The sequence below is a fragment of the Rhinoraja longicauda genome, chromosome 32 (genome assembly GCF_053455715.1).
Source record: "Rhinoraja longicauda isolate Sanriku21f chromosome 32, sRhiLon1.1, whole genome shotgun sequence".
Lineage (NCBI taxonomy): Eukaryota > Metazoa > Chordata > Chondrichthyes > Rajiformes > Arhynchobatidae > Rhinoraja > Rhinoraja longicauda.
Window position 1 is genome coordinate 23,433,921 of NC_135984.1, and position 15,247 is coordinate 23,449,167.

A 15,247-nucleotide genomic window follows, 5' to 3' on the forward strand; every position below is an offset into this window, starting at 1 on the left:
GAAATGAAACATTACCCGCTGTTCAACAATAAGACCAATAAGAATAATCAATAAAAATGCAATAACACACACAATCACAAACTAACACCAAACAAAAGAAACATCCATCACAGTGAGTCTCCTCCAGTCCCTCCTCACTGTGATGGAAGGCCAGAATGTCTTTTCTCTTCCCCTGCCGTCTTCTCCCGTGGTCAGGCTATTGGAGTTGCCATGTTGGGGCGGTCGGGGCTCCCAACATTGAAGCCCCCGCCGGGTGGTGAAAGGTCTGCGGCCTGATTCAGGCCACGCCGGACGGTGAAAGGTCCGCGGCGGGCCGACCCAAGCCCCGCGATTCGGGGCGGGCGAAGACGCTGCCACTGCCGGAACTCCCGATGTCGGCCCCCATCCAGGGGGCTGCGGGCTTCCGACGTCCAGGCGGCCCGCGCCGGAGCGTCCGGAGACGAGTCGCAGCCGCTCCCGCAGCATCCGAAGGCGGCCAGTGCCGCAGGTGGTGAGTCCGGGCCGCGGGCTCTGCGAACCAGAGCCCCAGGTGGTCCCAGGTGCATGGCCGGTGGTAGGCCGCAGCGGGAACGGAGACACGACACAGAAACAAAGGTCGCGTCTCCTTACGGGAGAGAGAATGTTACAGTTCCCGTTCTCCCCCACCTCCCCCCCCCCACCCCCTCCCACATAACCTACAAATACTACACCATATTAAAACTACAATTCATACAAAAACAACAAAAAACACAAAAGACAGACGGACTGCAGGCAAGCCGCAGCTGCGAGGGCAGCGCTGGCTCCTCCTCAGCAACTCTACCGCTGCGCCACCGTCACCGCTCAATTTCCGTGACCACTGGGCACTGTGGGGAGTGGAATGCATCCTTACTGAGGATGGTGATATAATTGTTTAAGAGTGTATTTGACATTTAAGAATGTTAGTTTATACGACAGGGTGATTTTGTATTATGGTGGTGGGTTTATTTTGTATTGTATATATTATTCTTGCAATAACTGATTATATTTATTTTAGTTGAAAAACAAGAGTGCGCAGTAAACACTCTTGCATTGGGCACGGGTTACCTAGTGAGGTCCCAGAGTGTTTGCCGCTGTGTGTGTGTGTGTGTGTGCGTGTGTGCAGTCGCCCTGACAACGCGTGCCTCAGTCGCGTGAAGTATTTTGGACTTCTAATAGTTGCACGGTTTCTACTTAGATTATTTATCACGTTGGAAGTGGCGACTTTTTTTTTTAATGGTTCTTTGTACAAAAATAGTGTGAGGTCCAATGTTCTGTGTCGATGGAGGCACAACAGAGAGGGTTGCAGGGTAGATCTGCATTTGAGTTGAGTTTATTTTATTGTCACATGTACCAAGATACGGTGAAAGGCTTTTGTTGCGTGCTAACCAGTCAGCAGAAGGATAATACGTGATCACGCTCGAGCTATCCACAGTGTACAAACAAGTGATAATGTTTTTACCGGCACGGTAGCGCAGCGGTAGAGTTGCTGCCTTACAGCGAATGCAGCGCCGGAGACTCAGGTTCAATCCTGACTACAGGCGCCGTCTGTACGGAGTTTGTACGTTCTCCCCGTGACCTGCGTGGGTTTTCTCCGAGATCTTCGGTTTCCTCCCACACTCCAAAGACGTACAGGTATGTAGGTTAATTGGCTGGGCAAATGTAAATAATTGTCCCTAGTGGGTGTAGGATAGTGTCCGTGTGTGGGGATCGCTGGGCGGCACGGACCCGGTGGGCCGAAGGGCCTGTTTCTGTGCTGTATCTCTAAATCTAAATCTAAAAAAAAAAACATTTGGAGGAAATGAACAGTAGTCTAATAGTGGGCCCACAGTAAACATTCGCAATGACAGACCTCTATACTCCAGATCTTGGTTAGATCTTGGACCAAGGTGCCTGTCTGTGGTTGCGGGCAGGGCAGCACCGTATTGGGGAACAGAGGCAGTGGCGGTAAGAGTGAGCAGTAGGTTGCAGCCTCTGTTCCAACATGCATAGGGGCTGCTCCTCGCCTTCCCGCTACATTTCACACCCACCGTCCTCATCTTTGGACACCCTGTGTGTAGGGGAGAGGGCAGTGCTGAAGATGCCCTGGTTGTGTTGCCCCTTGCCCTGGCCAAGCTGGCCATCCACCAGTCACAGAGTCGGGCAGAAGAGAGCTCTGCCCGAGCCAGATATCTGCCCGTTTTCTGGAGTTATGTCCGTGCCCGCTGTCCACGGGCGCCCTGGGAAATTTAGAGTTTAGTTTTAGAGTTTGGTGATGCAGCGCGGAAACAGGCCCTTCGGCCACGGGGTCTGCACCGACCAGTGATCCCCACACATTAACACTATCCTACACCCACTAGGGACAATTATTTTTTACATTTACTAAGCCAATTAGCCTGCAAACCTGTACGTCTTTGGAGTGTGGGAGGAAATCGAAGATCTCGGAGAAAACCCACGCAGGTCACGGGGAGAACGTACAAACTCTGGACAGACAGCGCCCGTAGTCGGGATCGAACCCGGGTCTCCGGCGCTGCATTCGCTGTAAGGCCAATAGTCAATAGTCAATAGTCAATAGTCGTTTATTTGTCACATACACATAAATGTGTAGTGAAATGAAACATTACCCGCTGTTCAACAATAAGACCAATAAGAATAATCAATAAAAATGCAATAACACACACAATCACAAACTAACACCAAACAAAAGAAACATCCATCACAGTGAGTCTCCTCCAGTCCCTCCTCACTGTGATGGAAGGCCAGAATGTCTTTTCTCTTCCCCTGCCGTCTTCTCCCGTGGTCAGGCTATTGGAGTTGCCATGTTGGGGCGGTCGGGGCTCCCAACATTGAAGCCCCCGCCGGGTGGTGAAAGGTCTGCGGCCTGATTCAGGCCACGCCGGACGGTGAAAGGTCCGCGGCGGGCCGACCCAAGCCCCGCGATTCGGGGCGGGCGAAGACGCTGCCACTGCCGGAACTCCCGATGTCGGCCCCCATCCAGGGGGCTGCGGGCTTCCGACGTCCAGGCGGCCCGCGCCGGAGCGTCCGGAGACGAGTCGCAGCCGCTCCCGCAGCATCCGAAGGCGGCCAGTGCCGCAGGTGGTGAGTCCGGGCCGCGGGCTCTGCGAACCAGAGCCCCAGGTGGTCCCAGGTGCATGGCCGGTGGTAGGCCGCAGCGGGAACGGAGACACGACACAGAAACAAAGGTCGCGTCTCCTTACGGGAGAGAGAATGTTACAGTTCCCGTTCTCCCCCACCTCCCCCCCCCCCACCCCCTCCCACATAACCTACAAATACTACACCATATTAAAACTACAATTCATACAAAAACAACAAAAAACACAAAAGACAGACGGACTGCAGGCAAGCCGCAGCTGCGAGGGCAGCGCTGGCTCCTCCTCAGCAACTCTACCGCTGCGCCACCGTCACCGCTCAATTTCCGTGACCACTGGGCACTGTGGGGAGTGGAATGCATCCTTACTGAGGATGGTGATATAATTGTTTAAGAGTGTATTTGACATTTAAGAATGTTAGTTTATACGACAGGGTGATTTTGTATTATGGTGGTGGGTTTATTTTGTATTGTATATATTATTCTTGCAATAACTGATTATATTTATTTTAGTTGAAAAACAAGAGTGCGCAGTAAACACTCTTGCATTGGGCACGGGTTACCTAGTGAGGTCCCAGAGTGTTTGCCGCTGTGTGTGTGTGTGTGTGTGCGTGTGTGCAGTCGCCCTGACAACGCGTGCCTCAGTCGCCATCTGAAGAAGGGTCTTGACCCAAACTGTCACCCATTCCTTCTCTCCAGAGATGCTGCCTGTCCCGCTGAGTTACGCCAGCATTTTGTGGTCTACCTTTGTCGTAAATGAGCATCTGTACCCGATGTTGGGGGAGTCAAGAACCAGGGGTCACAGTTTAAGAATAAGGGGTAGGCCCATTTAGCGCTGAGATGAGGAAAAACATCTTCACCCAGAGAGCTGTGAATCTGTGGACTTCTCTGCCACAGAAGGCAGTGGAGGCCAATTCACTGGATGTGTTCAAGAGAGAGTTGGATGTGGATCTTGGGGCTAATGGAATCAAGGGATATGGGGAGAAAGCAGGAACGGGGGTACCGATTCTGGATGATCAGCCATGATCATATTGAACGGTGGTGCTGGCTCGAAGGGCCGGATGGCCTACTCCTGCACCTATCTTCCATGTTTCTATCTGCTGTTCCTTCCCTGCACACACGGTGCCAGATTCCCGTGGCCCCATCAGGTTACCCAATGAGGTGGCGCCACACGTAGGGAGCTTCTAGTTGCGTGAATGGGGGAAGCAAGCAGCATGGCGGCGGCACGGGTACTGGACTCGTCTCCTGCGCACTGCCTGCCCGGCTCTCCCGCCTGTGAATACCCACTGGTTTAACCCCAATCTCACCCCCCCCCCCCCCCCACCCCGGCACAACAGGGCAGATCTGCACTTGCGTTGAGTTTGAGTTAAGTTTAGTTTATTGTCACTTGTACCAAGGTTTCTTCCCTCCCAGCCCTGGGTTAAACTAGTTAATAGTTAATGAAGCTATTAACTAGCTATTAACTAGTTAATAACCTTACTCGGTTAGTGCAGACATTCGGCAATAACAGACACCATCCCTTCTTCCCTTGGTCTGTTCCAACGAGGATTAAACTCTACTTGACAAACAGTAAACAGTCAGAGAGTGGCTGTGTATTCTCCACGCCCGCTGTGGGAGGTCCTGTGTAACTGTGGAGATGCTCCCAATTGACTCTGCAATTAATGACTGAAGGAAGATTTACGTAAAGGTTACGTGTCCTCAGAGAGTGGACTGGAGGAGTTACACAACTGGTCTCCACAACAGATTCCACCCAGGGGGCTGCAGATTGGATCTGGAGTTTACAGACACCCTGTGGAATCGGAGACTAGATCTGCATTAGGAGGCAATTCACATCAGTCTGAAGAAGGGTCTCGACCCCGAAACGTCATCCACTCCTTCTCTCCTGAGATGCTGCCTGACCCGCTGAGTTACTCCAGCATTTTGTGTCTACCTTCGATTTAAACCAGCATCTGCAGTTTTTTTCCTTCACAGCGAGCATTGGGTGAGTGTGCAATGTGGGATCAGAGAGTGGGGTTGTTTTATGTGGACGTACATTCAATGTTGCATGGACCGGGGGGGGGGGGGGGGGAGGGAGGGGGAGGGAGAGGGAGAGGGAGGAAGGAGAAGGGGAGGAGGAGAGAGAAGGGGGGAGAGTGAGGGGAGAGGGGGGGGAGGCTGGAGAGGAGTGGGGAGGAGGGGGAAGAGAGGGAGGGGAGAGGAGGGGGGAGGGGAGATAGGGGGAGAGGGAGGAGAGGGGGAGGGGGAGAGGGAGGGAGGGGGGAGATGGGGGAGAGGGAAGGGAGGGGAGAGGGAAGGGAGGGGGAGAGAGGGAAGGGGGAGAGGGAAGGGAGGGGAAGAGGGAGGGGAGGGGAGGGAGAGGGAGGGGGGAGAGGGAGGGGTGGGGGGGGAGAGAGGGGGAGAGGGAGGGGGAGGGGAGAGAGGGAGGGGAGAGAGGGAGGGGAGAGAGGGAGGGGAGAGACGGAGAGGGAGGGGAGGGGAGAGAGGGAGGGGAGAGAGGGAGGGGAGAGAGGGAGGGGAGAGAGGGAGAGGGAGGGGGGAGAGGGAGGGAAGGGGGAGAGGAGGAGAGGGAGGGGGATCACAGCGAGTGTCGTAGAGTGAGTTTGTACTGGTGTGGAGTGGCGTTGAGGCAGGGGAGTGGCGTTGAGGCAGGGGAGTGGCGTTGAGGCAGGGGAGTGGCGTTGAGGCAGGGGAGTGGCGTTGAGGCAGGGGAGTGGCGTTGAGGCAGGGGAGTGGCATTGAGGCAGGGGAGTGGGAGAATGGGAGTTGAAGCAGCTTTACATTTCCTTACTTATAATCTATAAAAAGATTGCAATATCTTTGTATTGCAACAAGGGTGCCACGGTGGCGCAGCGGTAGAGTTCGATCCCGACTACGGGTGCCGTCTGTTACGGAGTTTGTACGTTCTCCCCGTGACCGTGCGGGTTTTCTCCGAGATCTTCGGTTTCCTCCCACACTCCAAAGACTTACAGGTTTGTTGGTTAATTGGCTTGGTATGGATGTAAATTGTCCCTAGTGTGTGTAGGACAGTGTTAGTGTGCGGGGATCGCTGGTCGGTGTGGACTCGGTGGGCCAAAGGGCCTGCTTCCACCCTGTATCTCTAAACTTAAATTAAAAAAATTATACACACCTAATATGAAAGTGCCGTTGGCTTTCTCCATCTACCGCCTCTTTGTTTCAGTGACGGTGGGCGTTACTGAAATGCCCTGATTGAATCTCTCTCCGTTGAACTTTAAAGCACTGCTGAGATGTGTAAGTACAACATTTATTGCATCTTACCGCAATCTCATTCATCAATACAAGGAATGCATCCATACCCAAGACAGAGAATCTTGAAGCACTCCCCATGGTGACCAGAAAACATAGTTCTCAGCGCAAAATCTCACCGGTCCCAAATTTTGGATGTTGCACTACTATTGACAGCAATGAGTGAACTTAGAAAGCAGAACAAATTCCCTTGTGAAGCAAATAATCTCATCCTAAAAATAAGGAAATAACCTCATCCCAAAATGAAGGCGTAAAGGTGGTAGGTTGGGGAAAGGACACAAAGTGCTGGAGTAACTGAGCAAGTTAGGCAGGATCTCTGGAGGAACATGGATGGATGACGTTTTAGTTCAGCCTAGATTGGTTGGAACACTAGATTGGAAATGTGCACTAAATTGCAGTTTTCAATTTTTTTGTCAACTGAATAATATTTTTGCCCTGGGGTATCACAGGGTGGTCTTGTTGACTTCACAGTGTGGGATATACTTGCTGTGCAGTTAGTTACAGAGGCTCCAGACAAGGAGTTGGAGTTTATTTTGTTGTGCCTTTTCTGAGCTCTGTTCGGCTAGCATCTAATTCGGAGAGAGAGCCACAGGTCGCCTCGGCAGGGGTCGAGCTGTCTGTCCGTGGGAGGGGCATGAGGAAGAGAGAGGAAGTTTTTTGCCTTCCATCACAGTGAGGGGGTGTTTGGAGGAGTCACTGTGATGGATGTTTGTGTTGGGGTTGTGTGTCTTGCGTTCTTTTTCTGCTCTGTGCTGTTGTGATTGCTGGCAAATGATTTTCGTTCAGTTCAAATGACAATAAAGGTATTCTGTTCTGTTCTGTTCTGAAATCAGTGCAGAACACAATTCCCAAATTGTTATCACCGTGACTCTCACACAACAACATCACCTGCATGTCCCCGACCGTTACTGAAGAAGGGTCTCGACCCGAAACCTCACCCATTCCTTCTCTCCCGAGATGCTGCCTGACCCGCTGAGTTACTCCAGCATTTTGTGTCTACCTCCGTTACTGATCATTTTAATTTGAGGGTAAAAAGCAAGTCGTTGGTCACATCTTGTACAGACAATTTCACATGATAAAACAAAATGCGTGCTGCCAGTTAGATAATGTGATTAGATGCACTCCACAACCAAGGAACACACACCAGACACCCTCAGGACAATCACACCTGAGCCCATTTCCCAGTGGTTGCTAATTAACCTGGAAATGGTTGTATATGTGATCTAATGAGCACAGGCCACTAATTGTGCAAAAATAATATGACGAATTTGCACATTTTCTTTGACATGGAGTGAATTGTCAATTCAACTGAATTGATAGCAATTCAAACCTAGAGGGGAAACATAAAAGGGAAATTCACAGACGGGAGAATGTTGAGACATGGGGAGTCAAAGTTTGGGTATGCGCTTGTAAACTCTGCACAAGACAGTCAACATGTACAGAATTTACAAGTGGGGCTGTATTAATAGACAGCACGTAACATGTTAGGGCAGTACAGACACCGATCAGCCAAAACATTATGACCTGATGAGCCCAAACATTATGACCACCTGCCTAATATGCTGTTGGTCCTCCGTGTGCAGCCCCATACGCAGCAGGGTGCGATGCACTGTGTATTGTGACACATTCCTCCCGTGACCACCGTTAAATATTTCTGTGACTTGTGCCACAGTCGACCTTCTGTCGGTTCGGACCAGACGGGATAGCCTTCGTTGCCCTCGCCCATCGATGAGCCTTGGGCGCCCAACACCCTGTCGCCGGTTTGTGGTTTGTCCCTCCTCGGACCACTGTCGGTAGGTACTCACCACTGCTGACCGGGAGCACCCCACAAGCCTTGCCGTTTCAGAGATGCTCTGGCCCAGTCGTCTGGCCATAACAATTTGGCCCTTGTCAAAGTCGCTCAGGTCTTTACTCCTGCCCATTTCTCCTGCCCATCCAACACATCAACTTCAAGAACTGACTGTTCACTTGCTGCCTAATATATCCCACCCCTTGACAGGTGCCATTGTAACAAGATAATCAATGTTATTCACTTCGCCTGTCAGTGGTCGTAATGTTTTGGCTCATCGGTGTAGAGGTGTGGTTCTATGATTGTAGAGGGTTTGTTGCAAAGTTACTCTGAGTGTGCAGACTATAATGGCCCTGCATTGTAGCGGATGTGCAAGGAGAGCCAACTAGGTCCATCTCTCCATAAAATCTACAGACACAGACACTCAGCAAACCTGTACCATACGCTATAAGACTTTATGGACAGTATACCCATGCTTATAGATACTTCATAGGTCTTCACAGAATGGGTCAATGTCTACGAACACGTAAACACAAAATCAACTTTGGCATTCACACTACACAGAGTCCTCCAGAATGGATTGTGTTGATATTGTTACAGGGACACAGGTTGTATCACTAGTTGGGATGAGCACATTGACTGGTTACATAATGGCCCGGTTCAGCAACTCGAATGTCCAGATTCTTCAGAATAACATGAGATCTAGCGACAAATTAAACACAGACACCAACATTTTTGCCAAGTTCGCAGTTACGGACAGAGTTGACGTGGGTAGGCTTTTCCCTTTGAGAGTGGGGAAGATTCCAACAAGGGGACATAACTTCAGAATTAAGGGACAAAAGTTTAGGGGTAACATGAGGGGTAACTTCTTTACTCAGAGGGTGGTGGCTGTATGGAATGGGCTTCCGGTGGAAGTGGTGGAGGCAGGCTCGATTTTATTATTTAAGAGTAAATTGGATAGGTATATGGATGGGAGGGGATTGGAGGGTTATGGTCTGAGAGCAGGTAGATGAGACTAGGTCAGAGAAAGTGGTCGGCGTGGACTGGTAGGGCCGAACGGGCCTGTTTCCGTGCTGTAATTGTTATATGGTTATATGGTTAATAGACATATATCTGTCAACTTGGAACTGCATACAAAAATGAGAAATAGTATAAACTAATTACATCAGATTGCATTACAGTAACAAACTGATGTTTATCTACTCTCCAGAGAGACAATTAGATCACGATGGAGATGGGGCTAAGGTCTGATCTTTTCCTCTCTTCCAACGAGGGTAAAACCAGTTTGCAATTGCCGCTGCCAGTGGTCAGCGGACGATTCACAGCAATGCAATTTGGCAGAATGGTAACTTTAAACCTTGCACTATCTCAAAATATCTGAAAAATCCAACATTCTTGCTTCACCAATTGGAGGAAAAGGACCTCTCTCCTGTCCATCTGCTTTGTCTCACTACAACTACCCCAGTTTTCCCATTTATCCATCTAGATGTAACATTTCATCCTTTGGACCATTCTGACCAGTTTATCTTGTTCTCCCTCTAAAGCTGGCATATCCCTCAAAACTCTACTTCCCATGATTACAGACAACTTCTCCATCGTGGCCACACCAGCATGTACGATCTTACATCGGTGGTGACACAACAGAAATGTATCAAGAGCTCGAAATGCTACTCCCTTTTATCTGCATTGTATTGAAAATTTCCATCCAAATTTGCTTTCTTAACCATTTTTCAATCTTCTCTACCATTCAATACGGCCATAGCTGATCTGATTTACGTCACAAATGAGCTTGATCTCTACAATGTTGAATTCCTTCTTCGTGCAGAAATCTATCTATCTCACCCCTAATTACACTGTATTCTCAACTCTCGTATAGAAGATTGCAAAGATCCACAGCCCTTTCAGAAAGGAATTTCTTCCCATCGCAGCTATAAATGGATGACCCTTTAACATGAAGTTGTGCCTCCTAGTTTTGATTCACTTCCAGAAGAAACACCCTCTCAGAATATTTCAAAGTCCCGGGCGGCACTGTGGCGCAGCGGTAGAGTTGCTGCCTTACAGCGCTTGCAGCGCCGGAGGCCCGGGTTTGATCCCGACTACGGGTGCTGTCTGTACGGAGTTTGTACGTTCTCCCCGTGAACACGTGGGTTTTCTCCGAGATCTTCGGTTTCCTCCCACACTCCAAAGACGTCCAGGTTTGTAGGTAAAGTGGCTTGGTATAAGTGTGTGCAGGATAGTGTTAATGTGCGGGGATCGCTGGTCGGTGCGGACTCATTGGGCCAAAGGGCCTGTTTCCACGTTGTATTTCTAAACTAAACTAAACCCCTCAGAATCCTACATTGTTCCAGTTAGATCAGCTATCCTTCCTCTACATCAATAGGCCAATCTGTTTGATTTCCCTAGACGTCTCATCAAACTAGGGGTCAATATAATATACCTCTGCTGCACGGTCAGAAATTCAAGTGAATCTCTCCTTCGATAAGGAGGCCAAATCTCAAATCTAGACGTTGTCTCACTAACCTCCTGTACCATTACAGTAAATATTCCCTTCGCCTTCTTTATAGTCAAGGCTAGCATCTCCTAATTCCTTTCTAATTACTTCATGTACTTGGATGCTAATTTCAGCTTCATGTATGGCCACATTCACGTTCTTCTGTAGATCAGCATCTCTCTTCACTGAGGCAACACTCTGCTTTCCTAGCCTTTCTTCCAAAATTAACAATCTCACATCTCTGCACAAAATACGGCAACGACCAAATCTTTGCCTGTATTTATTCACAAAATGCTGGAGTAACTCAGCAGGTCAGGCAGCATCTCAGGAGAGAAGGAATGGATAACGTTTTGGGTCGAGACCCTTCTTCAGACTGATGTCAGGGGGGCGGGACAAAGGAAGGATATAGGTGGAGACAGGAAGATAGAGGGAGAACTGGGAAGGGGGAGGGGAAGAGAGGGACAGAGGAACTATCTAAAGTGGGAGAAATCGATGCTCATACCGCTGGGCTGCAAGCTGCCCAGGCGAAATATGAGGTGCTGTTCCTCCAATTTCCGGTGGGACTCACTATGGCACTGGAGGAGGCCCATGACAGAAAGGTCAGACTGGGAGTGGGAGGGGGAGTTGAAGGGTCTCGACCCGAAACGTCGCCCATTCCTTCTCTCCCGAGATGCTGCCTGACCTGCTGAGTTACTCCAACATTTTGTGAATAAATACCTTCGATTTGTACCAGCATCTGCAGTTATTGTCTTATACTAAATCTTTGCCTGTTATATGCATCCCTTTTGCCGTCTCTTTGTAACCACCTCCCATCACACTTTCCCATGATCCTTGTGTAGTGACCAAGCCTTGAAACAACACATCCATTCAACTGTGTCATTAATATGGGCCGATACTTCAGCGTTCATCTCTGTAGTATCCCAATGGTTCATTTGAATGTCTTTATGATTTCTTAAGTGTCTACTAACCACTTCTATCGTTCTATCATTTATCCAACGACAGGATTGAAATCGATTAGCCATGCGTTCTTGTTCCTCTTTCTTTTAAGTGGTGTTTGCTAATACCAGAGTAACGTTGCACAATGTGGAGTTTTGAAATATCACAAACAACATGCATAATATCTTTTTCGTCATTTCCTTCAGATCCTTGTATGATGTCTTTTGTCCCATTAGTTTGCCTAATACTTTCCCTCCAATGAGTTTTCTTCTTTTAACTTCAAAAGTTAATTCTACTCAATAACCAAAGACTGTAGTCTCTTTTTTGCTCTGGTTTATTTCCACCCACATGTTTAGACCGTAATGGTGTATCCTTATTGTTTTGATGTGTTTATGCATTATTCTTAGTTGTTAACTGTATGTTTGTGTTGTCATTTGTGAGCGGAGCACCAAGGCACATTCCTTGTATACGCACATACTTGGCCAATAAACTTATTCATTCATTCATGCAAGTCCCATTTGCCCTTCGATTTCCTCCTTCTCTTGGTTTGCCTTTAATGATATCTGTGGTGAAGACTATATTTTAAAAATAATTAATCCCATGATAATTTTGTTATAACCCATTATCAGTTCCTCTGTCTCTGCTTCTGAAGGAATAGCATTTACTTTTTCTACCCTCTTTCATGTCAAATCTATGTATGCAAATTCAAATCCTTATTCCAATGATTTGATTCTTTTTCTTGCTGCGTTTTTTCTCATTTTATACTCTTTATCTATTTGTTATAGGAGTAAAGAGGTCCTTCTGCAGTGTACAGGGTCCTGGTGAGACTACATCTGGAGTATTGTGTGCAGTTTTGGTCTCCTAATTTGAGGCAGTGCAGCGTAGGTTCACCAGTTTCATTCCCAGGATGGCGGGACTGTCATATGAGGAAAGATTGGAAAGACTGGGCCGGTAGTCACTAGAATTTAGAAGGATGACAGGGGATCTTATAGAAACTTATAAAATCATAAAAGGACTGGACAAGCTAGATGCAGGAAAAATGTTCCTAATGTTGGGGGTGTCCAGAACCAGGGGCCACAGTTTTTTTAAGAATAAAGGGGAGGCCATTTAAAACTGAGATGAGAAAGTACTTTTTCACACAGAGAGTTGTGAATTTGTGGAATTTTCTGCCTCGGAAGGCAGTGGAGACCGATTCACTGGATGCATTCTAAAGAGAGTTAGATTGAGCTCTTTGGACTAGCGGAATAAAGGGATATGGGGAGAAGGCAGGAACGGGGTACTGATTGTGGATGATCAGCCATGATCACATTAAATGGCGGTCATGGCTCGAAGGGCTGAATGGCCTCCTCCTGCACCTATTTGCCATGTTTCTCTGTTAGCCTCCTTTATTGCTTTCCAACATTCACCCAATCTTCAGGTTTACCACCGCAATGGGCCAGAGGCCCAACAACTATGAGACAGAGTACACAAAGGTCATATAGAGTTTAGCACTGAGTCAAGACATTTCCCGTAATGTCACAAAAAACAAAGAAGCTTGCCAATGACTTCAGCAAATGGGCCGGAGTACGTGCTTCAGTTTGTATCAATGGCGCTGAAGTGGAGATGGTCAAGAGCTCCGGATTTCTAGGTGTAAATATCACCACAATCTGTCCAACTACAGTGATGCTGCAGGCAAGAAACCACATCCATGCCTCCACTTCCTGGAAAGTTAAAGAAATTTGACATGTCTCCATTGACTTACCAATTAGATTTTTTTTAGATTTTTTTTAATTTTTAGATTTAGAGATGCAGCGCGGAAACAGGCCCTTCGGCCCACCGAGTCCGCGCCGCCCAGCGATCCCCGCACATTAACACTATCCTACACACACTAGGGACAAATTTTTTTTTCTTTACATTTGCCCAGTCAATTAACCTACAAACCTGTACGTCTTTGGAGTGTGGGAGGAAACCGAAGATCTCGGAGAAAACCCACGCAGGTCACGGGGAGAACGTACAAACTCCGTACAGACGGCGCCTGTAGTCAGGATCGAACCTGAGGCTCCGGCGCTGCATTCGCTGTAAGGCAGCAACTCTACCGCTGCGCCACCGTGCCGCCCACATGCATCATAGAAAGTCATATCGAATGCATCGCAGCCTGTTTGGGCAATTATTCTAGCTAAGACCACAAGAAACTGCAGAGAGTTGTGAATGCAACCCAGCCCATCACACAAAAACACCCTCACTCATGATCAACTCCTCACGCTGCCCTGGGAAAACAGCCAACATACTTAAGGACCATTCACAGCCCAGTAATTCTCTCTCCTCCTCTCTCCCATCAGGCAAAAGATAGAAAGCTTGAAGGCATGATTCAAGAACTGCCGGTTTCTTGCTGTTATCAGACTCTAGAACTCATGCCAACAATGAATTTCCAAATCTTCCAATCTACCTAGCTGTGGCCTTTGCATTTTCTTATCTGCATTTTCTCTGTACCTGGAACATTAAAATTTGACCTCTGCTTAATTTCTCTTTTATACTACTTAATGTAAACATGTATGATATAATCTGCACGGTAGCGCAGCGGTAGAGTTGCTGCTTTACAGCGAATGCAGCGCCGGAGACTCAGGTTCGATCCTGACTACGGGTGCTGCACTGTAAGGAGTTTGTACGTTCTCCCCGTGACCTGCGTGGGTTTTCTCCGAGATCTTCGGTTTCCTCCCACACTCCAAAGACGTACAGGTATGTAGGCTAATTGGCTGGGTAAATGTAAAAATTGTCCCTAGTGGGTGTAGGATAGTGTTAATGTACGGGGATCACTGGGCGGCACGGACTTGGAGGGCCGAAAAGGCCTGTTTCCGGCTGTAGATATATGATATGATATGATATGATTGTACGCAAAACAAAGTTATTCACTGTACGTGTGATAATAATAATTTTTACCAATAGCATTTTGGCATCATAAGCTTTTTCCTTAAATCTAATATCATCTTGAACAACTTCAGTTAAACATGTATACATCCCTTTTCTGACAGAGTCAATGGCATCTTTGTTGTAAATCTAGAATCATTTGTTTTAATCTAATTTGCAAAATCATGTCAGCTAAGTCTCTCTTCCAACCTATGTAACTGCCCTTGCGTTTGAGACCGTAACTTTGGACGCAAGTTTCTCAATTTCAAACTAAATGTGAAATTCTAGCCTCTGTCAATTACTCTTCCCAAAGGAATCGTACCTCTGAGATCATTAATTAGCCCTGCCTCATTACTGGAGTCTGGGCCTAAAATAGCTTGGTCCCAAGTTGAATCCATGACAGATTGTGGCAGGAAAGAGCAGTGAAAACATTCTACGATCCGACATCCTCATGACTACTGATGGTACCCTTAATTAGACCATTATCCTAAACCATTACCCACCATCATTGCGTTATCTTCATTCGTTCCTCATCCATCCATCAACCTTGATCAACTTGACCACGCTGTTGTGAAGCCTTCATGTACTTAGATAAGGACCTTTAATTCTGACTTTTTACTATGTTTGTTTATGTTCGTTTAGTTTAGAGACACAGTGCGGAAACAGGTCCTTCGTCCCACCGAGTCCGCAACGACCAGCGATTCCCGCACATTAACACTATCCTACACGCACTGGGGACAATTTACATTTATACCAAGCCAATTAACTTACGAAACCTGTACATCTTTGGAGTGTGGGAGGA